We start from the raw sequence: 12,756 nt of genomic DNA, 5'->3' as shown, positions 1-12,756 counted from the left end.
CACTGTCTGTGAGTCTTGTGCTCTTCTTTTTTTGCGCATCCTGGCACTTACCTGCGCGCTGCAATTGTATATAAAGCGCTCTTGCAGAGCGATTCTTTTTTCTCACTTCCTGACGTCAGTCAGGAAGTGAACTCTTTCCCCCGGAAATTAATAAATACAATGTATTTATTCATGAAAGCGCTGGGGAAATCGCTATACAAAGCGTTTTTTCAAGCGCTTTGCAATTTCCCTATACCTTTCATTGAGGCAACGTTTTGGCGAGTGGATCGTAATTGAACCGCTAAGATGTGAACACTCTCATAGGGAATCATTGCACAAGCGCTTTTAGGGCGGTTTTGAAAATCGCCTGCGCTTAAAAAAAGGCAAAAACGAAGGTATGAATAAGCCCTTACTGATGATACAAAAAAGTAAAATCCACGTGGCACATGTGTGACGCCACACAAGCGCCATTGCTATACGCGGAAGCCATGTGAGACACGAATTAAGGAAGCCGGAGGAGCTGGACACTTGCAGCGGCCGGATAGGTGATTTTAATGCATGGGCACCTGGGGGGCACATTATCATTTGGGGGGCAAGTGGGCGGGGATTTGGTTGCGTTCGTCCCTCATCCTGATATCGCTTACTGTTACCGCCATGCACCTGATCTACCACATTGGTCTGAGATTTTCCAGGTTGCTCGATCAATATGTTGATCAGGCATGCTTGTTGCGGCACTAATTTTCATCCGATGCATTACCTAATCCTTTTACCTTTTTATAGCCTAATGACTTGTGTGAGTTATCTCTGGTACAACTAATGGTGGCCACTAACGATCCAACCTTTTTCATCCAATCTTACCAGATCTATGTAGTATAAGGGTAAATTGAGTTAATATACTAAATGGATACTTCAGGCAGTTACCTTATATTACATAGAAATGGTAAGATTGGATGAAAAAGATTGGATCATTAGTGGCCACCATATGGGGTGAGATACCATGTTATCACTTCTACAGGGGTGCTATCCATCATCCTATGCATATATATTCATGGTGCAAAAATGATGAATTGTTATTGCTTTAGACACTTTCAGAGGTGTAACTATAAACCATTGCCCCCCTAGCACACTTTGGATGGGGCAACTTTACCCCCCCCCCCCCCCCCCCCCAGTGAAGACCTTTACACCCAGGGACCCAGGCCCGGTCCGCCTATGATACCAAGTAGTGTGGCAACTTCCTCAGGCGGCAGAAGTCTGGGGGCAGCACCAGGCAGAAACAGGAAGTGAAGAGAGTGCCTGGCTAACCTATACTGGGGCAACTGTTCCTAGCTACCAATACTGGGGGCACCTATACCTGGCTACTTACCTATACTGAGGGTGTTTTTGAGGGGCTCACCGCAGGTATAACATGCGGTGCAAATTGTCGGTTGCTGTGCAATTATTCCAATTCGGAGGGGAAGGGGGGGCATCCTCACCAGTTTGCCTCGGGCAGCAAAAAGCCTAGAACCAGCCCTGCAGGGACCCCTCTGCTGGAGGTCACGTAACGTGTGACCACCATGACTCCACCCATAACAAGTGTGCAATTGTATTAGACCTTTCCTTCCCCCATTCACCCCACAGTAATGATTATGCAACCCAATATTGCCATGTCCACCAAATATAGCCATTTATCCCGATACTGCCACTTTTCCATGTATGGCTATGATGGCCTCATTAATGCATGCACCTCTTTTATAGCCATGCTCCCAATATAGCTATGCTCCACCCCAGCAGCTAACCATGCCAACACCATTGAAGGAAAACTGAAACCAGAGGGATATGGAGGCTGCCATATTTATTTCCTTTTAAACAACACCAGTTGCCTGGCTGCCTTGCTGATCCTCTGCCTCTAATACTTTCAGCCATAGAACCTGAACAAGCATGCAGCAGATTAGGTGTTCCTGACATTATTGTCAGATCTGACAAGATTAGCTGCATGCTTGTTCCTGGTGTTATTCAGACACTATATTGAGCCAAATAGATCAACAGGGCTGCCAGGCAAGTGGCATTGGCAGTCTCCATATCCTTCTTACTTCAATTGTCCTGTAACGAGAACCTGAGGTGGATCTTCGGGGGGCAGATGGGACACAGAGCCATGTCCTCTGCCTAATGACATGGCTCTGTGTCCTCCAACTGCCGTTCTCTTTCCCCCCCCCCCCCCCCCGCAGCGCTATAGCCCCCGAGTTTAGCGACAAGATTTGTCGCTAACTTGGAGGTAAGCACAGGGGAGAGGAATTTCCTGTTTAGAAAGCCCGTCAGGGGCGTTCCTGCAAGGTTACCTGAGCTGCCATTGGGCAGCTCTCTCTCCCTGGTACCGCCCCCTGCCACTCCCCCGCCTCCCTGCACGGTATGAGAGACACAGTGCAGCGTCGTGAAAGTGGGCCAGTGCAGCCCACGGGAGTGGCTGTTTTTGCGGCTATCTGATCCGCTCAGCCCCGCGGATCAGATAGCCTACTTTTTTTCCCGTTTTTCAGGCCGCTTCGGGCTCTCTTTAAGAGTAATGCAGAGGTGCAGGTTGCCGTTATAGCTGTCTGTCTCAGCACACACTGCAGAGTCCTCACTCTCCCTTCTGCTTCACTCTCACAGAGGATATTTTCTTTGTGATAATTGTCTTGATTTTGCAATAATACATAATATGTAATAAAGCACATGTTGCAAATACAGTACTTCATCAATCTGGTGACTGTTAAGCATTATTTTTTAGTAGTGCGAAAAATACCTGGGAAAGGGCCTGTTTCCACTACACGCAGATTGGATGCAGAATGGATGCAGAAAAACTGACTCCAATGAATGCCTATGGGAAAATCTGCAGCAGAAGAATGGCGTTTAGTGGAAACAGGCCCATAGGCATTCATTGGAGTCAGTTTTTCTGTATCCATTCTGCATCCAATCTGCGTGTAGTGAAAATAGGCCCAAAGTCTCCTTTTATGTATTGTATAACTATGTAATATGTTGGCACCGCGGGCGTAATAATAGCCCTTGCAACCCCCGCAAGGGGGCCCAGAAGCTAAGGGGCCTGCTTCTGTGCTTACAAGCAGAACAGCAGCAGTCGAGCATTATACTTTACCTGCTTCCTGGCAGCAGGAGCGGCCCTTCTCACTCCTCTCTTCAGTGTAGCCATGTGCCGTACAGCCTATCACCTTGCGGCTCCCAAAGCCTGTCACATGACATGCAAAAACAGAAGCTGCAGGGTGATACGATGTACGGCGCAGAGGAGAGATGACGACACAGCACGCTACAGTGTAGCTTCTAGTGGGAGTAGTGGGGAGTGGAACAATGAGCTCGGACGTCACTGTTGTCGTGTGCCAGATCTTTGTGTGATACCAGTGGACACCTGTACACACGGTTGACTCTTGACCATCATTCATCATTCTAGCGTGTGTACCTAGCTTTAGAATATTAATCTTTAGGTTACTACTAAAGAGTCAGGTTTGCATTGAGCAACCCACCTTTGCTTTGGTTGTACCACGCTGTGCACTCCTCCTGCCCCAAGATTATGTAATGCTGGGGTGTCCTGTAGTCATAGAATTGTTTCTCAATCAGACCTTTTTTCTCTGGACTAGAACATGAGTAGTCATGTTGGTGGATAGCTTTAGATTAGAATATAAGAAGTCAAAACCATGTGTTTTCCCTGCATACCTCAGGGACTATTCCCACCTTAATTTCCAGTTTGTGTGACAACACTTGGACAATCTGCAGCATACTAGGAAGTGAATACAAACATGCTGTTTAGCTTGATCATAGATAAGATAAGATAAAACAAAGGTTATTTTTTGCTATGGCGTTGTAAAGCTAAATACACACTTGAGATAAAAGTCTTTGGAAAAGGAAAGATCACAAACCAATTTTACCCCCTTCCATGTAGTATGAGAGCTATACCTACAGTACACAGTCTATTCTATTAAGGTGCCCATACACTCGTCAGATTGGCAGCAGATAGATAAGAAATGCATCTGATGATCTATCTGATGCGTTTTTAGAACATTTTTTACCAGGATAGAATTCCAATAGATTTCAGTTTGAAATCTATTGAAATTTGATCTGATGGCATTTTTTTTGCCATCAGATTTCCATTAAGGCCAATGCAAACTGATAAGCAATCTCATCAGATCGACCTAAATTTTCCACCCTGCCAGTTCGATGGAAATCCATTGAAATCGATCGAAATCGGCCATCGATCGGTCGATTGGCCAACCGATTTGCAAACGATCAATCGATCGATCTATCGGGATCGATCGGTCGGCCAGAAAATCGGCTGAGTGTATGGGCCCCTTTAAGCTAAACTCCCCATCAGATAAAAATATTTGCAAGATGCTGCACACATGCAAAAGATCAGTTCTTCCAAATTCATAGTCTATGATATCTGCAGATCTCATACACACCTTGTTTAACGGACAATCATCTGCAAATCAGATTCACTAGGATGGATCTTCAGACCTGCAGAATTATGTCTGATCTGCAGATTATTTATTTATTTATTTATTGTATTTATAAAGCGCTAACATATTACGCAGCGATGAACATTAGTTTAGGTTACAGACAATATTTAGGGGTGACATATAGCAAAATGACAATACAGGAATACAAGAACGACCAGATCATGCAGCACAGTATGAGTACAAGGTAATGCTTAGTCAGTCACTGTAGGGGAGCATGGAGATTAGGCAAGTTAGGTTCACTCAGATGATAGCATGGGCTCACAGTAATGAAGGTGCATGATCAGGTAGGACACAACAGGAGGAGGACCCTGCCCAAAGGCTTACAATTTAGAGGGAGAGGTAAGGACACGAAAGGTAGGGGACCAGAGTTCAGCTGTGGGTTTAGAGCACTTGTGAGGGGTAGTAGGCCAGAGTGAAGAGGTGAGTTTTGAGGGCCTTATTGAAGATGTTGAAGGAGGGGCTGCCCTAATGGGTGGAGGTAGGGAGTTCCATAGTGTTGGAGCAGCTCTTGAGAAGTACTGGAGGCGTGCATGGGACTGGGTGATGCGGGGGGCGGTCAGGCGAAGTTCATTGGAAGAGCGGAGTGAGTGGCTAGGTGTGTACCTCTGAGTAAGATCGGAAATGTAGGTTGGACAGGTTTTGTGGACAGATTTGTAGGTCAGACACAGTATCTTGAATCTGATTCTGGACTGGACAGGAAGCCAGTGGAGGGATTCAAGGAGGGGATGTGGTAGAGCGATGGGAGCAGTGGATAATTCTGGCTGCAGCATTCATGATGGACTGCAGCGGGGCTATCCGGGTCATAGGGAGACCAGACAGAAGGGCATTGCAGTAGTCAAGTCGGGAAATTATAGGGGCATGGATGAGGAATTTGGTGGTGGCAGAGGTCAGGAAAGGGTGAATCTTACAGATGTTACAAAGGTGGAAGTTGCAGGACTTTGTGTGGTTTTGGATGTGGGGAGTGGAGAGTGCGGAGTCCAGGGTGACACCCAGACAGCGGGCTTGAGAGGTAGGGTAAAGGATAGTGTGGTTAACAGTGACATGCACATCTGGGAGGTTCATGGATGGCCGGGGTGGGAAGATCATAAATTCCGTAGTTTCAGGGACCTAGCGGACATCCAGGAGGAGATGGCTGATAGGCAGGAGGAGACCTTGTCCATGGTAGTGGTGGATATGTCAGGGGTGTGAAGGTAGATCTGGGTGTCATCTGCATACAGAAGATAGTTAATCTGTGTGACAATACTTAGACAACCAATCTACATCGAAGGCACCAGGAGAGTCAAAAGAGTGCCCAGCGTCTGCCTTCTGGGCACTACCATCTCCAAGGACCTGGAAGGCAACCCAGAGGAAAGCCCAGCAGAGGCTATTCTTCCTCCACCAACTGAAGAAGTTTAGCATGGACCAAGAGCTGCTGATGAACTTTTACACTGCCACCATTGAGTCCATCCTCTGTTCATCCATTCTAGTCTGATTTGCCTGCTCTTCCACCAGAGACAGATACAAACTTCAGGGAGTCATCAGGGTGGTAGAGAGAATGATTGGAAGACCTCTACCCTCACTTGAACTCCTCCACAACTCCAGACTATGCTCCAGGGCACTGAGGATTGCCTGCGACCCCTCCCACTCTGGTCACCACTTTTTCAGTCACTCTCTTTAGGCCACAGGTTTCGGGCTATCGCCACCAGAACTTGAGACATAGGAACTTAATTTTATGTACTTTGTACTTAATTTTAACTTGCACCAATGTAAATATTCATTAATCTGCACTCCTGTCTTATCCATTGACCTATGTGACACGGTTAGAACTGTACCGTTTACTTAAACTTCATTTGCACTCATGTTCTTAATTAATTTGTAATCCTGCTTATCCTGCTTATGCTTGTTCTGTTATCTATATTTCCTATCCCTTCTCTGAGCAATTGTATGTGCCAACCCCAATTCTGGGCACGACTCATTTGTGTTTGGCCTATAAAAATATTTCTGATTCTGATTAAACAAGGTGTGTATGAGATCTGCAGATATCATAGACTATAATTGCAATTTACAGGAACTGATCTTTTGCAGGGACTGATTTTTTTGCAGATACTGATTTTTTGCATGTGTATAGCATCTCTGTGTGCAGCATCTTGCAAAGATTTTTATCTGATGGGGAGTTCAGCTCAATAGAACAGACTGTGTAGGTATGGCTCTCATACTACATGGAAGGGGGTAAAATTGGTCTGTGATCTTTCTTTTTCCAAAGACTTTTATCTCAAGTGTGTGCTTTAATCTATTTACATCTGTGCAGGAGGCAGTCTGGCATTCATGAAGATGTCACTGACACTGGCAACTACACACTCAGTGCAAATATATAAACAAGGACAGTAGGTAGTAGACTGGTGCTGGGAATACACCATGAGCTTTTTCGGTCGATAGATGGCTCAATAATTTCCGACAGGCCTGATCAGAATCAGAATCAGAATCATTTTATTTCGCCAAGCATGAGGGGTCATGCCCGGAATTGTTTTTGGCACCATACAAATAGCTCAGGAAGAGTACATAGAGAGAGACAGGTATCAGATATATTAACATTACATTGCAACACATCGCATTCCCAGAGTGTCACTGAGGTGTCTAGTAGTTAGTCTTGTGGGCTGGTCAGCTGAGCGACCTCACCGCTCGTTGATGCTTGCTTTGATGGTAGAATGTGGAGGGAGTTAAGGAGGCTAACTGCCGAGGGGAAGAACGAGTTCCTGTGTCTCGTGGTTTTAGTGGAGATGGCTCGTAGCCTCAGTCCCAAGGGCAGAATGCTGAAGTAGCGGTGGCCTGGGTGAGAGGGATCATTTGCAATCCTCAATGCCCTAGTTTTTAGTCTTTTGTTGTGCAGTAGGGCAAGTGAGTGGAGGGGGCACCCAATGATCCTCTCTGCTGACCTGATGACCCTCTGTAGTTTGTCCCTATCATTTACAGTGGCGCCAGTATACCACACCAAGATGGAAGAGCAAAGGATCGACTCAATGGTGGCGGAGTAAAAGCTGGTTAGGATTTCTTGAGTCATGCCAAACTTTCTCAGCTGGCGGAGGAAGAAGAGTCTCTGTTGTGCTTTCCGTTGGGTGGCAGTGATGTTGGGCTTCCAGCTGAGGCTGCTGGAGATGGTGGAACCCAGAAGCCAGGCGCAGGGTACTCTGGTTACCTCATTGCCGTCAATGTAGATTGGAGGTGGGGTGGGAGCAGACTTCCCGAGGTCGATGATTAACTCAACGGTCTTTGCAGTGTTTAGCACCAGCCTGTTCTCCTTGCTCCAGTTGCAGATTATCTCCACCTGCTGACGGTACTCCTAGACATTATCCTTGGTGACAAGGCCAACGATGGTGGTGTCGTCAGCGAACTTGATGACCTTGACAGAGTCTGCCTCAGACCTGCAATTGTTCGTGCAAATGATCTGATTTCGATAATTTTTCTGATCGATTTTCTCATAAAAGTGAATGGAAATCAATCAGAAAAACAATTGAAACATCGATTGGTGAATCGATCGGCAAGTATATCTGCCAAAAAAACTCATCGCGTTTTCCCAGCATAAAAGCTCTCAGTGCACTACCCTAAAACCTGTTTTTGTTTATTTTGTTCTGTTGTTTCTGCCTAATGCTAGGTACACACGATGCAATTTTCTGACAGATTTACTGTCAGATCGACTATTTCCAACATGTCCGATCTGATTTACAATCGATTTCCCATAGAAGTGATCGGAAAATCGATCTGAAATAAGATTGGACAAGTTGGAAATAGTCGATCTGACAGTAAATCTGTCAGAAAATTGCATCCTGTGTACCTAGCATAATTGTTTATATGGCTTTTTAATTTTTGTTATACTTTGTATAAGACTAATTAAATGTGGCTTTGGGTGTGGTGGTAGCGTTGGTTCCCCGTTTCGCACATGGCTTTTTGGTAAAGTGAGGTGGCAGTATGGGCATGAAAGAGTTGGCAGCTGGCCCCTGGACAACTACCAAACCCTAGGCACCTGTCTAAGGTTTTTCTGTTGCAGGATGATTTCAATTGGTCGGCAAACCAAAAGGAAGCTCTATGTTTCCTAGTCACGGGGAGGAGTGGGGCCTTGACGAACCAGGGCAGCGGCGCCATATTTCTATGGAACAGGTTACTGTTTTACTTATAGCAGGAAGCCTAGAGGGAAAGGACACTGCTTGTTGCACTGTAGTTGCGGAAAATGCAGCAGGTCAGCATTTTGCATTTGCGGTCCGGTGCCCGTGTCGTGCATTTGCGCTCCATTTGACAGTGTAAACGCATCCTATTGATAACATAGGATGCATTTATAGTAGATTTTTGCATTTAGCTAGCTGTGCTAAACGTAGAATTTTTCCCTTTATGCCCCTTTCACACTTACCTAGGATTCCTGCATTGTGTTCCTCTCTGTTGCCACAAGGGGTCGCAAAAGCAATGCAAGGCTATGGAGCCGTGCACACTTATTGCGGCCCCTTGCAGTGCACCAGAAGTGTCTGATTGTCCGCTTGCCCAACGCAGAGACAGTGTGTTACCACCGGACTTCCACGATGGCGGAAGCAATGTAAGTCAATGGGCGACGCATACCTCTTAAAAAGGACGACGGGAGTGACGGGAATCCCGGGGGGGGGAGAGAGTGATGCTATGCATATGACCCTGTCGGAGTACTCTGCCACAGGATCATATGTTTGTATTTTTTGCATTGCGATGCAGGGGGCGGGGCATCGCACCACACACTTTAAGTGTGAAACCGGCCTTAATGTGAACAGAGCCTGGCACAGTAGCAAATGTAAGAAAGCAACAACAAACATTGAGGGCAAGCACCATCAATCAACAATGTTGAGCATAATATAGTAAAATAAATATAGGGTGTGCAGAAAGGATCGAAATACAGCATGTAATACCAGAAAAGACAAGAGATCCTATACAAAACACACCACATCACGATAATAGATTGTATATATGTTTTATTGGTACAAAAAAGGAAGAAGCTAAAACCATTTAAAAACATCAAGTAGGGAACATATTATAATGAATACAATGCCAGTAGCAACAATGACAACATATAACAAGCTCAGAACTCCAGTATGTCTTATGTTCAGAATGGTGACGTAATGGTTAGAACTCTTGCCTTGAGGCACCAGAATATCTGCAGGTATCCTGCAGCTCACAGCACTGCCCCTTTCTTTCCCTGCTACACTTGACTTTGGATGGAGCAGCAGTGTGTGTACAGTCTGGGGAACTTAAAGAGACTCTGTAACATGAAAAACATCCCCTGGGGGGTACTCACCTCGGGTGGGGGAAGCCTCGGGATCCTAATGAGGCTTCCCACGCCGTCCTCTGTCCCACGGGGGTCTCGCCGCAGCCCTCCGAACAGCCGGCGACTGTGCCGACTGTCAGTTCAATATTTACCTTTGCTGGCTCCAGCGGGGGCGCTGTGGCGACTTTCGGCACGGAAATAGATGGAAATACCCGATCTCCGTCGGGTCCGCTCTACTGCGCAGGCGCCGGAAACTTGCGCCTGCGCAGTAGAGCAGACCCGACGGCGATCGGGTATTTCCGCCTACTTCGGCGCCGACAGCCATCAGAGCGCCTGCGCAGGAGCCAGGAAGGTAAATATTGCGTCACCGCTGTACGGAGGGCTACAGCGAGACCCCCGAGGGACGCAGGACGGCGTGGGAAGCCTCATTAGGATCCTGAGGCTTCCCCCACCCGAGGTGAGTACCCCCCAGGGGCCGTTTTGTCGTTACAGTTCCTCTTTAAAGAGACACTGAAGCGAAAAAAATATATGATATAATGAATTAGTTGTGTACTATGAATAATTACTAGAAGATTAGCAGCAAAGAAAATATTCTCATATTTTTATTTTCAGGTATATAGTGTTTTTTCTAACATTGCATCATTCTCTAATATGTGCAGATTACACAACACTCTGCATTCACAATGTTTCTTTCAGAGCAGTCTGTGAACTAATGACCTCTCCTCTGGCAGAGAAAAAGAAATTTGTTCACTAACAGTTGAGATAATAAAAGTCAGAAGACAGCACGCTCCACGACTTTGAAAGTCGTAGAGCTTAATGGTTTTTTTTGCATAGAGATAACAACTGAAGTTTCTTAACTCTTCCTGTACTGGAAACAATTAGACTGATGTATCTGATCTTAATGTTTTCTTTCTTAGCTGTACTACACATACAAATCATAATATCATCATTTTTTTTTCGCTTCAGTGTCTTTAGGTTTGAGCACAGCTCTGTGCCCTGCTGTGTGAATGCTTCACTTTCCCCTTCATTAGCAATGTCGGCTGTCCTCATTATTATCTGTATCCAAACTGCTCCTGATCGATCCTGTTGTCGATCGGGAGCAGATCAGACATTTTGGAAATAATTGTCAGATCCTGTCAGTCAGATGGGAAATTGCATTATGTGTACCCAGCATGATGATCTACCATATTATTATACTGTATTGTGCGTGGCTGAGGGAGACCTTTCAGAAATTCCCCCCCCCCCCTTGAAAATCCTGGGGTTTGCCCCTGGTAAGGGAGCTTACAGAGAGGAGAGCAAGACCCATTCCCCAGCATGCTGTCTCCAACGCCAACCTGCAGCATGCACCCAAATGCCTGTAGCAGTGGCCATGGTGGCACAGCTAAGCGATTTGAGGCCAGGGGGCTTAACCTCCTTGGCGGTAACACCGTGTGTGACACGGGGTAAGCCGCCGGAGGCAGAGGCGTAGCTAGGGTTTTCAGCGCCAGGGGACAAAGACTATTAATGCGCCCCCTAAGGTGAAGGGTCGTGACCAAATGTGGGCGTGGTTATGGGTGCTCCACATTTGGTCACGCCCCTTCAAATGTACATGGAGGTTAGCAGGCTCACGCTCACCCACCCTCCCTCAGTATGTACCTTCCAGCATGTTCCAAGACAAATTCAGCAATCATGAGCCCCCCCCATCAAGACAAATTCCGCAATCATGAGCAAACATGAGGCCCCCAACATGACCAACTCAGCAATCATGAGGCCCCCAACAAGACAAATTTAGCAATCCTGAGGCCCCCAACAAGACAAATTCAGCAATCATGAGGCCCCTAACAAGACAAATTCAGCAATCATGAGGCCCCTAACAAGACAAATTCAGCGATCTTGAGGCCCCCAACAAATCATGAGGCCCCCAATAAGACAAATTCAGTAACCATGAGGCCCCCAACAAGACAAATTCAGCAGTCATGAGGCACATAAATAGACAGCATTTCACATAAATAGGCAGAATGCCCCCTTAATATGGTAGACACCTCTCACCTGGCAGCAGTTCCCCAAAATGCACTCAATCTGACAGCAGTGCTTCCCCCAAAATAGATAGCCCCAGGTCTATAGGTGTCCCCAGAATAGGTGGCCAGCAGTAGAGATGTCCCCAGAACAGGTAGCCAGGGGTAGAGATGTCCACAGAACAGGTAGTCAGGGGTATATGTGCCCAGTATATGTAGGCAGGGGTATGTGTCCCCAGTATATGTAGCCAGAGGTATATGTGCCCAGTATATGTAGCCAGGGGTATATATGCCCAGTATATGTAGCCAGGGGTATATGTACCCAGTATATGTAGTTAGGGGTATATGTGCCCAGTATATGTAGGCAGGGGTATATGTGCCCAGAGTAGATAGCCAGGGGTATATGTGCCCAGAGTAGGTAGCCAGGGGTATATGCCCAGTATATGTAGTTAGGAGTATATGTGCCCAGTATATGTAGGCAGGGGTATATGTGCCCAGAGTAGGTAGCCAGGGGTATATGTGCCCTGAGTAGGTAGCCAGGGGTATATGCCCAGTATATGTAGGCAGGGGTATATGTGCCCAGAGTAGGTAGCCAGGGGTATATGAGCCCAGAGTAGGTAGCCAGGGGTATATGTGCCCAGAGTAGGTAGCCAGGGGTATATGCCCAGTATATGTAGTTAGGGGTATATGTGCCCAGTATATGTAGGCAGGGGTATATGTGCCCAGAGTAGGTAGCCAGGGGTATATGTGCCCAGAGTAGGTAGCCAGGGGTATATGTGCCCAGAGTAGGTAGCCAGGGGTATATGCCCAGTATATGTAGTTAGGGGTATATGTGCCCAATATATGTAGGCAGGGGTATATGTGCCAAGAGTAGATAACCAGGGGTATATGTGCCCAGAGTAGGTAGCCACGGGTATATGCCCAGTATATGTAGTTAGGAGTATATGTGCCCAGTATATGTAGGCAGGGGTATATGTGCCCAGAGTAGGTAGCCAGGGGTATATGTGCCCTGAGTAGGTAGCCAGGGGTATATGTGACCAGAGTAGGTAGCCAG

This window comes from Hyperolius riggenbachi, chromosome 5 (genome assembly GCF_040937935.1).
Source record: "Hyperolius riggenbachi isolate aHypRig1 chromosome 5, aHypRig1.pri, whole genome shotgun sequence".
Lineage (NCBI taxonomy): Eukaryota > Metazoa > Chordata > Amphibia > Anura > Hyperoliidae > Hyperolius > Hyperolius riggenbachi.
Note: the sequence above shows the minus strand (reverse complement) of the source record.